Consider the following 16,409-nt stretch of genomic DNA (forward strand, 5'->3'; position numbering starts at 1 on the left):
TCAAACATGAACCTTGAAACATGGTGAAGCATATTGAAATTATCCCAGTGACCTGTTGTATGCGTGTTTTTCTGTGGCCCTAACATCAGACTTTGTGTTTTAACGATACAAGCTTCATCTGATCGGATTTACAATACTAAAAAAAACTATTCAACAGAAGACACAAGGAGACAAAACAAAGGATGGTGCAGCATACAGCAAGAGAAAAGTGCTGATGTAGCCTCGTGACACCAACCTTAGAACTGCAATGCAACAACACAGCATCTAAAAACAAACAGGGAGAAAGTACAAACAATGCCATCCAATAGAAAATGTAAGAAAGTGTATGTGCAAGCAATGAAACCAAAATAAATGTATGTTTAATGGCCCGTTAGAGCTGTCACTCATTGCGTCTCTGCTCTTACAGATATTTCACACACTGGATAACTGTGATCAAAACATTTCAAATATGAATTGACTATCCAATACTCAGTTGACAATATCAGACCTAGACCCAGACTCCAAAATCATATGGTTGAACCTAGTTAAGAACCCTGGAGTGACAATCTCTTAATAGAGGAGTTCTGTTCATGGAACTGGAGAGATGCAGCAAACGAGAGACTTGATAGAGTGGCTGCTTTGGAAAACTGATGAGAAGGAGAGATCTGATGGGAAAGGAGAGATACCCAGAATGTGATCCAAATACTAACACTCACTCACACTCACACTCAGTGCCCTGCACATTTGTGTGAAAATTGAAACCTTGTAAGCAGAGTGACCGAGCGAAAGAGGTGAGCATTGCCTCACATCTGTAACTCATGCACTTTCGCTGCGTTATCATGCATGGCAATACAGTCACCTATGAATACCAAGTCCAATCCACTATAAGGCTAAACACTCAGCTAAGAGCTGCATTACCAGAGTGAAGTGTTCACCATCCTGACCCAACCAATCCTCCAAATCAATCTGTCACAGGCAAGGGGAGGAATTTCCACAGGAGGGTCTCCGTAACCAGAGCAGTGCACACTATCTGCTTCTTATGGTTGACTGAAGGCCTGTAGATCATTTTTTTTCAGCCACAATCCTGTTTGATACATGGATTGTTTTTTTAATAGGACAACATTTTTCAGATTTGCATTAATCTTGTGATGTTGTCAAAGGATCTCGTACCATCTTGCAAGTTTATACTCTGTAAACCGACCTATAATGAACATTATTGTTCACCACTTCCGCATTCAGTTGTATTATTTCCTGATACGACATTGATCAAAAACATCAATACCTATTAATAATGACTTTAAAATTTGTCATTTTACATGTACAGATTAAAAGGCTTGGCTGATATTCATGACTTAATGTCAGCATAACAGTGTCTATTAATCAAATAGCCTGTCATGTATTTTCCTGCATCCCCTTGGCTCGGGGCATTTATCATTTCCATCTTGTCACAAACTGTGCACATGTTGCTGTCCTGAAATTTATGTTACATCCATGTAACCTTATCACAATTTGTCAAACAAAACCAAGACATAAAGGCAGAATATCAATAAAAACAGCTGTGAGTAAAATCTAAGAACCTTGTGATGCTGGATTGCGGGCTTATCTCAATATCCAAACAGGCCTCCTGTTCAAAGTAAGAGCAATAGTGAAGCTTCCGTGTGCATGAAATCCTGACTGGGTGTCTGCATACAAATGACAAGGGCTGTTGGAGATATGATGTGAGTGCTCAGAGCTCAAAGGATAACCAGTGATGATGCGTGTCTCAGAAATCACAGGAGACCCAAAATGCTCTTCTCCTGCAAAGCATATGGGCAAACAAGGCAAACATTGATTTGCTAGCCAATTAATGAAATTACACTTAACATTCTGACCTAGTTTAATAGCTTGCCCACAAATCCTAACCCCCTTTCTCCTGACATAATTTGGTTTTGAGCTCTAGCTAACATTTCCTGATTAGATTCCTCTATTGATTTTACTTGAGCCGTGAAGGTCAGACAATCAGTTGACTCTGAAAGATTGACCTTCAACAGAACTGCAAATGCATATCCACCCTCTTTCATTTTAACTCTATTTGGTTTGCATTGTTTAGGAGAATGTCATTTATCTTGATGTTCCATACATCATCTATTTATTTCTTCCTTCACCTTCAATTCATCCATACATGCATAGATGAACTATTGTCGCTGATTCATTTTGTAACCATCACTTTAATCAAATTTATACAGTCTGACGTCCTTATCACTTGACTTAGCTGTGATTAAAAGGCTATTACTTATACCTAAATTATATGTAAATGATCAAATGTGACTTAATTAAAGTATCCTCAACAGCAACCCCCTTTTCTGTAAACTGAATTTTTCCTTAGGCAGGATGCTGTCAGTGTCTTTTTGTGCAATAATGTGATTCATACATGGCATTTATTGTCGCACACTCAAAATTTAAGAATGATTACTCCCCCAACAAACAGCAGGTGGGGAAAAATGCCCCAGGCTTACACTGTCAGCAAAGGAAAGTCAGTCACCATTTCAAGGTTAATGGCAAATCATTTTGAGGGATTTGGGAAACAGGGGCAGGATTCGTTCAGTGTCACACAATCTGTCGCAGAAGATTACAGCCCAAAGACAACATACATTAAAAGCCCTCAAGTTCCAGCACCTATCATGAGGGCTCAATCTAAAGGGCCGACTCTGTCAATTCATGGACCTTTTCTTAGAGCACACTGGCCCTTAGATAAAATGTTAAAACGCTGTGAGCCGGTGGCTTTTCAGTGGCAGGAAATGTCAATTGCATTTTACTCTGAAATGTCATGTGAGCCTCATTTAGTTAACGAGTGTCTGTTACCTCATGTGATTGTTATTTTATGAGTATTGCAGTCTGACATGTCAATATGTCAGATATGTCAATATGTCAGCAGTCAGTTTAGCCTAGTAGAAATTGTTTTAAAGCTTATATCACATATGGTTAACATCATATCACAGGGCATCAAGACATTCAAATTCAGAAAATCACAACACAAGCTGTGTGTAAAGGTATGCCCTACACAAAGCAAGATTAAGGGTTCAGATAGCTAACTTCGGGCTTAAGTAGGATTTTTCAATGTCACAAACCTGCCTCACTTCTGATGGCACTGTGTCACCATGGCAATTTATTCTCCACGGCTAGTCTCAAGCCCTATTAGGCTTTACTTAATTAATGTCTCAGTACACTTTACATATAATCATAACAAATTAGGAGTAGGGGCTCATTAGGGCATATCCAGTCACATTGAGTAATCCCGTAAACATATTAACTTACAAATTTCCGCTATTGATATTTTTTCGGACAACATTCCTCTCTGGATTTATTTGCAGTAGTGCTGGTGCTCTTTGCGGTCATAATAGCTTTATATGCTTAAATGCCACCAATATAATTATTTGGTTAAGCCTGATTGCAGTGTTTAGGTTTTGTCAAGCCAGCTAATGCAAACAAAGATAAAGGCTGTTAATCTTCCTTCGTAGGACAACTCTCCTGCAAAAGGTGCTGAATCTTCTGAGTCCAAGTTTATGACCAGGAAGCCATCAAGGAAAGTGAAAATGAGAAGTTGGAGAGATTTGTAAATTCCATAATCTCCCAATTTCACAAGAGGGATTGTGGTATATTGAAAGCTACAAAGGACACACCAGTTACTTTCCAATTTGGGCAATAAGCAATTTCTAATGACACAGGCCCTTGCCAATAATGAAGAATCTGTTGTTGAAATGCAGGCTCTTAAGAATTTGGCTCTCATTTGAGAGAGAGAGAACAGAAACCATGTTGCTATAACAGAAAGTAAAAATAAAAGCTTTCCACTTAGTGTGCCAAGAGTGTTTGATTATTAGTTTAGTTTCCACTGGATTTTAACCATTTTATAAAATTTTGCTTGATGGGCCAAATGGACAGGTAGGCAGCTCTGCTTTTTTTTAGAAGAATGCCAGTCTAATTTAGCGATAATATCCTTCTACCTATAGCTCAGTTGAATTGTTTGTTGTGCCTCTCAATTAATTTTCATGTTGTGCATGTGTTCACATTTTTGAGATTTTTTTGATATCTCCCTACCTCATTTTTTCACAAGGACTTAGGACTTAGGACTAGTATGAAAGCATTTGATAGCATCTCCCATTGAGAGAAAATCAATACCCCTGCTTTCATAAAACGCAAGGTGGTGGAGACCAAAGCAAGGTTTACTTTGTTTTTGACTTAGGACTTATGAAGGTAACATCTGCAAGTGTTTTCACAGATTATTCCATTGGGATGTTGGGTCATATGCGATCTATTCATGATTCACAGCTCCCTGACTCTCTTATTCGGGGTCTAAGCAAAAAGTGCTGGAACCCCCTTGTTTTTGCTCTGGTTTATATCATTACTTTATTTTATTTATTCTTCTGCCAGAATTGACCTCAAATGGATTCTGCAGCCCAAGTGGTGCAACATGCAAATGTGAAATTTGGAGACAGAGTGATGGAGCATGCCATGTGAGAAAAATCACACTTGACAACCATTAGGGGGCGCTATAATGGGCACATCATTGAACTGAACACGTAATGATTTAGAACTTGTAGATTGTAAGGCTCCTATCTAAATGAACTATGTCAAAGTTGCTTGCATCTCGTTACTTTGTTGTACTTGTTGGGGTGTGGCAGACTATTATACATAGAATTTAGAGCACTTAGCAAATCTCAGTATTGTGCCATCCACTTTAACTTGAAAAGGCGTGAATAAGCGAGACCACATTCCAGTGTGGAGTGCAAGGAAATGAAGTTACTGCTCTTTTGACAAACAAAGTTGCCCCAATAAATCAACATGGATGTCACAATTAACACTCCTGGGGAGGTATTTCATCACAATTTCATTCCCTTCCGTGGTTGCCAGGTAACTCAGGCACAATACAACCCAAATTGAAATTCTTCTCTGAATTGGACAACACTTACATCGTTATTATGGAACAAGAATGAATGGCAGTAAATGGCTTCATCTAAGAAAAGTAAAATGAGCCTGCTGACAGCCTGATATCCTGTTATGTAGCTTTCAGACTCCAACATGAATGAGGAAAAATACAACCAATAAGATCCAAAAAAAAAGCTATTCTTTGACCCTTTCTTGTTCGAAGAATAGTAAAGAGACGGGGGAAAGTAAAATTGCCTTCCTCAGTTCCTGCCTACCATCAGTGGGTTTTTTTTAACCATTCTACTGTGTTTGTTGTGCCGTGTTAGTGTGCATTTCTAAATTGTAGACATGCTATGAGACACAGCATGTCCTGTGTCTAAAGACATCTCGTATTCAGACTGAATAACACAAGCAAGTTACATTTTTTGTTCCTGGATTAGAATTGGTGAGCTTCCATTACCTTTGTCACGAGCCCCTGCTGTTTTTTGGTCTTGCAGTCTGCCAGTGGTTATTGCCACATTTTTGACCTTCTCACTCTTTAGCATCACCTTTGTCTTTTCACAAACATAAATTAAATGTAATGAATTAGAAAATGCCCCCAGCCTTAGTTTCGACATTTAAAAAATTATTCACATCCATCTAGGTTTACAGTTACACTTTGTTTCATTATCTATTTATTAATGCCATTTTAGAAATACAAAATGCCCAAACCCATCTGAACAAAGCCTTATGTGGGATTTCACTTCTGATAGCTTGCCCAGACTAACATTATACTCTGGCTGTCACCCTTTCACCTGCAGTTGTCTTCATCCAGATGGATAAAAGCACAGTCCCTCTGGCTACCTCTCTGCTTGGCTTCTCTTTTTTTAAACTTGGCATGGGTGTCTCTCTGTACAGGAATCACTGTTGAGATATGTTGCGCTTGTAAAAGCTGCAGTGTCAAACTCTTCGGTGTCTTGCCAACTTACTTCCGAAAATGTGCAACTGTACACAGGATTATTCCTTGTGTTTTTGTGCTAAAATATTCTGACTGATGGTCCCAGAATCATATGCACACACGATTTTGCAGCACTCTGTAATAATATAGGCCAAAGGGAGAGTGAAAGCTTATCAGAGTTTCTTTCCAATTCTGTCTATCAGTCTCTTAATATTAATCTATTCTTCTCTTTTCCAGAAATTGACGCCGAGGTTTTAGTTGCTTTAGCTGTAATTTCCTGCTATGAAATTCATCTTTGTTGAGTCAGACTGAAACCTCTTACACTGTGCTCAAGGATATTCTTAGTGTTCTTATGTATGTAATTATGGGGCAAACTAGACTTTTCAGGATAAGATACTAACAATATGTTCACTGTTGAGATTGTGGGTGATATTGCTTTAAAATATAATTATATGTTAATAGTTGTACTACTTATCTTGGAAACATTGTGACCTAGAGTACCTTTATAGTCTTCTCTTAACTCTAGCTCTAGAGAGTGAATATATTTTGGAGTTTTTGTACTTTTGGCACTGAAGTCAAAACTAAAAGTACACCAACATTGCAATATTATAAACCATATTGCACAGATATATTTTCCAAATTCAAGACACATAGACCTGATTCCAAAGCTAGTATATTTTACACAATATAACAATAATTGTCCATAAATGATTCATACAATTCAATTAAACTTATTTTAATTAGACTAGTTATTTAGTCTATATTTAATACAATGCTTCTGGCAGGCATATAACACACACTTATCTACATTTCAATAACGTCTCATTCTTATTTTGAAGGTAATTCATAGTGAATATTTTATAGTACGACAGGCAGAATGGAGTTTTAAAGCTATTGTGTTTATTCTAATTGAACTGCTAAGTATTAAGAAAGGCCTCAAGCACACTAACAATATGGTTTTAAACAGGCTCGGACAAATAATTAATAATGCAGCTGGTTAACCTTTACACTCCACTGGCATATTCACCATATTCTTACATATTTTCATTACCATTTTCACCCTTGGATCAGTTGCTGATGAGTGAGTTGGTAGCTAATGAAAATCAGTTGTTGCCGTGTGGGCGTGCATACAGGATAACAGAGCCTCAAATGTGGTATCTGTTTGATGGATGCTAAGTTCACATCCTCATTATAGTTTTAATGGTTCACACAGAGGGAGAGGTACTTACTCATGACTGGCAAGTTGAATTTGTGCGTGTTTTTGTTGTTCCATTCCATAATTGTGTTCCATGGAAGAGTTCCAGTTTTGAAAAAACAACCCAAAGGGGCAGTTTAATAAAAGCTATGTTGGGTTAGTTTTTATATTAAAAACAGTCATTTTAAAACCTGATTCACCTGTGCAGATATGGAAATGTTTGCCTTTGGTTATTTGTCAGTTCTCTTGGAGTTGAAAATGTGCAAGATTTCATGGCTGTCTATTATAAATGCACACTGCACCTTGCATGAGTATGATCATACACATTAATCATTACATCAGGCTGTGATTCAGCTGAGAAAACTATTTTTTATCACCTTTCCAATGTATTCATAGTTTCTGCAGATATTCATGTCAATGTATCCATCCTAGAATGTTCAGCAATGTGCACATTTAGTTTTTATTTTGAAATTGTCTCATTGAAACAGTAACATTTCTTATAATTAAGACAAAAAGACATAATTGCACATTTAGATTAACATCCTCCCCCTGAGCAGGTCACATTACAGCCCTCTCAGTGGATTTAACTATGGAACATATTTAATCGTGATTTAATGCAAATTTCAACACAGTATATTAACAGCTGAGTTCGCCCCATACCAACTGTCTCTCATTGGATCTCTTTCAATGGGTGCAGAGCTCATAATCCCCTTTCCTCCCAGAGTCTCACATAATACTGAATGCATATTTTGCAAGCAGCATTTTTGAAATCACACTATGAGATAGCTATTTCAAAATAGAAGGTCAAGCTCTCTCACTCTCTCTCTTTCTGTGTGTGTGTGTGTGTTTGTGTCGGGTAGTCAAAAATGGGTCAAGCACAAGGTTGCACATGTGACACATGTTTGGCAGTCAAACCAGCAGAGATGGTGTTTGTAAGACATCTCTCCCTTCAGGCTGTCTCTGAATTGGTAGCCTGTTCCATTGTCTGGTATTTAATTAACGAAATGACTAGGCACACCTGTGCAGGCATTCATTAGTGTGTCCTTTTTTTAAATCATCTGTAACACAGAGTTGCAAATTACATGTCATGTTGTGCTATGCTTCGGATTAGTCACTGAAGTGCACAAATGTCTCAACAACGTTTTGTCTCTGGCAAGCTGGCACAGTCTGAAGAGTTATGATTGAAACTTAGCCGCTCGTTCCTTCTTGTGTTTTTCTGTCCTCAATGTTAGTTGTTATCTGTTTTGTAGATAGTATCAACGTTAACAAATTACATATGAACAGCAAAATGTACTTACTTCTGCAAAGCTCTCATCTGGGGGGAAATGACCGCTGAATCATGTTTGCCCGGAAATAGCTATCCTCAAATATTAGATTTAAACCACTACTTCTGGTAAAAGAAGTACCTATAGCTGAAATAAATAAAGAATATAGAAGAATATAGTAACATAAAACAGAAATATTCAAGTTAAGTGCAAGGACCTGAATATTGTACTTTGTATATACAGTTGCAAATGTATTCTGTTTTGTTTAGTCTCTGGGGTCTTGCTTTATTATGAAGGTGCTTAGGCTGACACATTATTTGCCAAGTGCTCTTTGTGTGTGTTCCTCTGTATACCTTCACCTAATGGTTATGTCATCTGTTGTGTTGTTCTGCAGACAAAGGCCCCATTCATACATGCAATAAATGATTTGTATACACAGATAGGGGGAGAAAAGAAAAAAGAGAAATTAATGAGACTTTGGATATGTGATACTCATGTGAATTAGGTGCACAAGGAAACAAAGCAACCTGCACAGTTTGGTTGTGCAGGTAATAGATAATATTGTTATTGCTGGTGACCAACAGAGTTCTGTACCAAAGTGATAATTGTGTAAACAAAATTGTCATGGTTCTGTTAATTGGGTCCAACTCATTTCCTTTTGGAGATTAATGTATACATACAGAGGGGGAGAAAAGAAAAGCCACAAATACAAAGAACAGAGAACTAAAACAATGAACTAAAACAATGAAGACACCCAGGATTTGTAATGTCCATGTGAATTAAGGCAAAGGAATGACAAACAGAGTGACAGCAACTAACCACAGCCAGCATGTTGAAATGACATATTCATGTAACCGCAGATGACATAATTTCAGTTGAAGTTATTGCTCTTAGGAGTTAATGTTTATTTTTATTTCAAGAATGGCTGCAAATTGTCCAAATTGAACCGATGCAGAAAAAAGGGAGCTCCTCTCAGTCCGCGTCAGGAGCAGCACGCAATACTGCTGTATAAGAGCACCAATGCTGTTTTAATGTTCTTATAATGTTTTGTATGGAGTGTTCTGATTCAATTAGCTTATGTGTGAAAAGGCCAAGAGTGAAGTAGAAACTCTTTCTAGGAACCAGAAAGCCGGTAGCTGATGGTGGTGAAATTTGAGGTCTCCCTTGTGAATCGAGCTGAGCTGTTCAAAGTTAACTGGGACCACAATCTCCTATAGGCTCAAAGAAGATGAGGGCAGCTTGAGCAAGGCCCCGCAGAGCGTTTTCTCTCTGTAGCCAAAGAGGAAGCTCGAAACCTCACAGCCAATCCATTTTTATAGACTGGTAATCAAAGCACCTTCAGATCCTCCATTATATGCCTGCTAGAAATCTGCCTCATCATGTTCAAGGCACAAACTCAAGTTTGTTTTTCTTCATTCGAAAAGAAAAGGACAAATAAGATGAGGACAGTTGTGTGCATGGCCAAACCAGGCATACAAACATTTAACCATTCTTCTGGGAATTTAAAATGTATGATTATTTCCAAGGTAACAGAGAGAGAAAAGATACTATACTGCGTCTGGTGCTGTTTGCAGTGTATCAAACACAACTTGGCAAAAGGTTAGGCGTTGGACCATGGATGAACTGATTAGTTTTTTGGCCCAAAAAGTGGTGACATGTGGCCATCTGTAAAGCCCTTTATAGCTTTTATGTCAGTACTGTTTAGTAGCATTCCTTCATCCAACACAAAGCTAACACCATCAGTGTTCTGCTGTTTTTCACCAAATTTGGTGCAGAATATATTATAGTGGACATAAAATGGGGAATTTTTTTTTTAAACATTCATCATTATTCATTTACAAAAAAAGCAGTGCTTCAGGAACATAATTCATGTAAAGTCAGTGAAATGTTTCGCCCCATTCAAAGCCCCAAACAGATTTATAAATCAAAAATCATATTCACCATCAGACAACAAGTATGTTTGTCTCTCAGTCTGTGTATTTTGAGTACCTAGATTTAAATATTTTAAATTTCACAAGCATGTTGATCTGTTCATTTGAACATCACCATACTATACATTTGCACATAGAATACCAGGATTCTATCTGCAAATGCCTTGAAGTCATAGATCACAGATAAAGATCACAATATATATATACTGTATATATATTTATATTTTGAAAGTTACTGCTGTAGCTTAAGGCTGCATTTAATTGCCATGCTGAGCACTAGCTGTTGACTCTCCACTCTCTCCTGTGTGGCAACTCTCAACTCATCCGTCTCATCTTGTGTGGCTTTTTTCCGAGCTGGCTTTCGGTCAAGCGTCATTCATCAACATTTCCCTCCCTGTGAGTCAGTCTCATGTCCCGAATCCAGAGTTCCTTAATGAACAACTAATTAGGCTTCCCCAAAGAACGTTCTACAACCCTCTATGCATCCAAACTAGGTGTGGAATAATACCTGTAGTACCACAATTCTGCAGTATGTAGAGGCTTACAATGGCACCGTAAAGTTCCCAGTTCAGCAAATCTTTTCCATTTCACTCATTTCTTTATCTTTTCTCTTGTAAGCCATTCCCACAAGTTTAAGCTGATGACGTAGTTCTAAATAAGCATTAATCATGAACACTGTTTTGTCCCCTGTCTTTCTATTTGCCTCTCTCCACTGAGGCACCTTTACAAATTGCAGCACTGGTGAGCTGGCAACATATCTCTGTTGCTCTCTGGAGAGAAGTCGATAGGCTTAGCACAAATAGGGAAAGAGTTTCACGGTCTTTAGTTAGAAAATGTCTTGACTTAAGCTTCATTTGTGATGCCTACAGAAAATATAATAGAAAAACAGAAAGAAGTCAATGTATGGTATTGGTGAACATGTTTTTTCATCTTTTATCTCTAAACATGGCCATCTATTAACCCTTGTCATCACATGCAACCATTCTCAATGCTGAGCTATTTTGTATTTGAGCAGAGATGGACTAAAAAATATCACCCCTAGAGTCTTTACTTGCTCATTAGATGTAATTTTGGTGTTCATGAGACTCATTTAGTAGTTTTCAGTAGTCGTCTGTATGCGGGAGCCTACTGAAGGATTTTATCATCTGAATAATTTGCTGTTGTTAAAATTAACTATGTTGTGTGTGTGTGTGTGTGTGTGTGTGTGTGTGTGTGTGTGTGTGTGTGTGTGTGTGTGTGTGTGTGTGTGTGTGTGTGTGTGTGTGCATGCAAGGGAACTCATCCGTTTTAATGCTACTTTATTAGAAATTTCATTAGTTCAAGTACAAATTTCAACCATTTCATCCTGTTAGTCTGGACCAGCAGTTATCAAACATTGTGGAGGTGTCCCACTAGTTAAATATCGATGTAAAATCGTGCGCAGATTTGGTTTCTAATGGCTTCAATGTCTCCAATCCTCTTAATCCCACATAATCAATGAATATATTCATAGTACCAGTTGCTCCTAGTACTTCTAATAGTACATTACCTATCTGCATGACAATCTACAATGTGTGGGCATGTGTGGTTACATTTAAACAAGTAAATGTAACCTTCTTGGTAAAGGTTCAGGAAGGTTTTATCATCAGGCCAAAAAAGTGACTTAATAAAGAATACTGTCATTGACTCTCGTAGAAGAGGTGATGGGAACCCAGGTCAAATGGGAGACGTGCTCCTCTTCCTCTGTGACCGACCCAACCTGACTTTAGGATGCAATATGACTTTAGAGTGAAAATAAGGGTTCAGTTTAGAACTGAGTTTGAGTAGCATGTGTGACTCCTCAACTCAACTCCGATCTCCAAGACAGCGTTAAGGCCCTCTTAGACAGTCAATTATTAAACTTGACTTCCAAGCTGTATACAACAAAAATGTAGTTGTTTCCAACAGCTTTCTCTGCAGTATTATGTCCATAATTCAGTTTAGCAATAATGACAAATAACACAATAGCTCTTTCCAATATTTGGAATTTCATGTCAAGGCATCACAGTGCAACCTTTGCATCATGCAGGAATGATACTTAAATGGCACTGGCAACAAATTAAATTAAGTGTTTCAGCAGAATCTGAAGTTCCAGACTAACAAAAAGAGTATATCAAACAGTTCACAGAGACATTTTCAATTTTATGCTAACAGAAAATCAAATGCTATCAGACACAGTTTCACAGTTTGTTCCGTGGAGATTTAAAGAGACTAACAAGTATTCATCACAATCATGCACGATGAATGTAATTTTCAACAAAATGTGCACATAACAGTTTTGTTTTCTTTAAAGATGTATATTTTACTTCCCCCTTGAGTGAATGCCATTCCCCAAATGATGATGGTCTGTTGTTATGGATCAAGTTGTGAATTATATCTAATCAGACTCAAGAAGATGTTTAATACCTGTGATTTATGGTGAAATATTTTCTTTACCACAGCTTAACTGCAGCAGCTGAGCTACTTTTCCTGTCTGTTTGAAGCACTCTGTTGCTGCAGCAGCTATAGGTGTTAAGAGCTATGGAGCAAAACATTTTTTTATTTTAATCTTTAAATAAATAGTTGCTTTGACTAGTGTTTTGTTGTAGCGGAACATGAAAAGTGTGTGTGTGTGTATTTGTGTATGCGTAAGACAAGTTGTTACATCTGTCACAGTGATATCATTGGCTACTCCCTGGTCTGGTCTCCCCCCAGCTTTCTCTCTCTTTGTGGTTGTGCATGTGTCTGTGATTGTGTGATTACTTGCAGTTGTGGATATTAAAGCCAGCTGCAGCTCATCCTGGTGCTCAAGAGCCTTCATATCCTCAGCCCTGCCTTTTTTATGCTGTCAGATCTTGGATTCAACTTCATTGGTCTTCAATTCTGATTCCTGCTCCTTCCTTATTAGCCTGCATCCTCTGTCATTAGATCCTGCTTTGTCTGCCTGGATTACCTGTTTATTCTTTTCATTTCAGCACTCTGGGTAGTTTTGATGTCCTTCAGTCACAGCTTTCCACATCAGCCACCTCTGCTATCCTTCACACCTCGTACTCAGCATTGATTTATCAGCACAGAATGCTCCTTTTCATTCGACTTTGAAGGGAGTTCAAATGCTATTATAAATATTTAATCAAAAAAACAGGTGAAGGTGAAGATAACACTTTGTGGTTTATCTTTAATCTTGAAGGTCAAGAATGAACTGAGAACCAAGAGCAACGTGTATAAGAGAGGCTCCTGACTTTGACATACACAAAGAGAAACATCAGCAAAGGCAGAGGAAGCCAAAGCTTGCACTCCTTGCTCTGCTCTTATGAAGAGGTAGACACACTGAAAAGATTTTAAAATGAGCACTGTTGAAAGTACAAAATGACAAACAAGGATTTCTGACCTCTAACATAGCCATTATCTGTCTCACTTTTATCACAGACGCTGTTTTATAGTCCTGTGCTCTCCAGTGTCCCAGTAGAATTTATCCAAATGTTAATGGTCTTGGCTGGGTAGCAGCAGCAAAGAGCATCTCTGCTGTCACTGGCTCAGCCAGTATCTATCTGAAGTGGCAGGACCAGCTTCTGTCTCAGCTTTTAGCTGGATGGCCAACTCCATGGGGAAAGACACTCCATAGCTCCTAATACTGTCTTTAATATTGTTTTTATTCTGCATGATTTGGTCAGATAGTATGCTTGTGTTGTGCAAATAAGGACACAGAATTCATGTAACAACAACCAGTTAGACTGAGCATCTCTGACATTTTTGGTTTTAAGCATTATTGAATAAACATGAGACAGTGCAGTGGTAGATTGTTAGCGTTGCACAGAGAGAACCAACTTGTAGTTGTTTTGTCATTAACATAAGACCTTCCAACTTAACAAACCTTTCTCAACAATGCTAGAGGAATATAAATCCGTTTCACAGAAGTCAGTCGTTTTCCTGTTGAAAAATCTGTGAAATTTGATATCACAAAAATCATGTGAGCCAAAAGTATTTTTCATGATTGGGAAGAGGAGAAACTTTGAAGGAGCCAATGAGACGGGATTGATAAGTGTTGAACTGGTTCAGTGTCTCAATCATGATGAGTGACCGTCAAGTATAATAATAACTTGAGGGTCACCTTCTTTGTTCATTGTGTACCCTCAGAGCTCGGGGCATCTCAGTAACATGGACGTTAACACCCCACATTAACATGACCTTATCAGACAACTACATGTATGTTTTCAAAATTTGCATCTGTAAATACAATGACACAAAGTGATCCTGTTTTTGAAGAATGGAGATTTTTATGATCTTCTACATAATGTTTACATCTAAATACAACATACCCTTTGTTGTAAAAAGCCCATCAAAATGTTGTTGTTGAGTGACAATATTGGATTATGGTATTGTAAACATTGCTTCCTGCGTGTCTACATAAGATATTGATAAGATATAGACATAAGTTTTACATGAGTGATGCATGATCTGCCATTAAGGTGACTCATTTGTAGCTCAGGATCTATTTTTGGCCCTGTTCAATTTGAAAAATGCAGATAAGTCATCATTAAAAATGTGTCCTCCATGAAATCGTCTGTGCACTCACTGTGTGATTCTTCCTTCATTTCTTCAATTTAGGAGTAAAAATAGTTTCTGCATATGTTGCATGTATTACTGTAAACACACAGGGTATGTAGTTTTAGTATTAAGTCTTGTTACAGATTAAAGGTAATGACTGCAATTTGAATCGATTTTAATCTACTAATTTGGGCCTATTATGGGGCAGTAGCGTTTATGGCAGAGGTTTACCTGAAAACACACAACCCAATGTCCCGTCCTGTTCCGTATCTCTCTCTCACACACACACACACACACACACACACACACACACACACACACACACACACACACACACACACACACACACACACACACACACACTCTCTCTCTCTCTCTCTCTCTCTCTCTCTCTCTCTCTTTCTCTCTCTTTGTCCCTTTCAAGTTATACCGCAATGTTTTACTGTATTGGTTGTCTCATTTTCATTATTTTTTCATCTTTATGTCCTTTGTTGCATTGTGTGACTCTGGGGGACAGCAATATTATTACATTGCATCAGTTTTACAAAACTAGCATGTTCACTGAGTCAAACACAAATAACCAATAATGTGCAGCTTCTCAAGTAAAGAGTGTAACAGTGGTGTAAATAAATGTAATACATTGCTTTAGCTTCCATTCTGCGTGTGTGGTGCTTGGACAACAGAACACTGCTTTCTAATGAATGAAACTCAGTAATGCAGCTGGCATTTATTCTTCTGAAAACACATGCACCCTATGCTCCTGCTAGTTTGTATTCATAGGTGGTCAAGACATTCAGACCCAGTGCAGGTCATGCATCCAATGTAAGTGCGGGATGTCTGACAGTGTGCAAATTTAAAGTCAGTCGGCAGCTCTCCTCAGTGGCATTGCTCATGTACTATGCATGTGTTTCCCCTTAATTGACATTGAATACGCAGCAATGGTAACTCATTGGCGTTTGGAAAAGAATGTGTTCTCTGATCCCATAAACTACTAATACATTTTGACAGAACCGTGAATGTGATCCCATAGCCCCAGACCTTTATTTCATTTCATTTGTTTATTTAAAAGGGACCATGTACAATATTAAAGTATCTCTAAATTGTAGAGTGATGGAGTATTCTGTATGCCCTCCAAAACCATTCAATGGAGAAGTGTGCTTTTACAGTTAGGTAGGTAGGTAGGTAGGTAGGTAGGTAGATAGATAGATAGATAGATAGATAGATAGATAGATAGATAGATAGATAGATAGATAGATAGATAGATAGATAGATAGATAGATAGATAGATAGATCTATATTATTATTATATTATTATGTATTGATCCAGCGTATTTTATCCCTAGGTAAAGGTTTCTATAGGCTTTTCATGTACTATATAAACAGCTATATGGGCTGACATCATAGTTAACAAATAATGCAATAGTTACACGTCTGAAATATCTCTAGTTGGCTGTAGCTTCCAATGTGTTGTAAAAACTACAGGCCCAAGCGCCAAGTAACTGTTGCAATGCATTGCATTCATAAACGGTTCACTTTGACCCCAGCACCCTCTACGGCCGCAGAAGAGTTTTTAGAAGCTGAATACTGCTCCACATGACCAACGAACACAGGTGGACAAGTGTTTGGCCGAAATCCATGTTTCAGAGTGTGAGGGTTGC

Source organism: Genypterus blacodes, unplaced genomic scaffold (assembly GCF_046128005.1).
Source record: "Genypterus blacodes isolate CSIRO-AG114 ecotype Tasmania unplaced genomic scaffold, CSIRO-AGI_Gbla_v1 ptg000067l_1, whole genome shotgun sequence".
Classification (NCBI taxonomy): domain Eukaryota; kingdom Metazoa; phylum Chordata; class Actinopteri; order Ophidiiformes; family Ophidiidae; genus Genypterus; species Genypterus blacodes.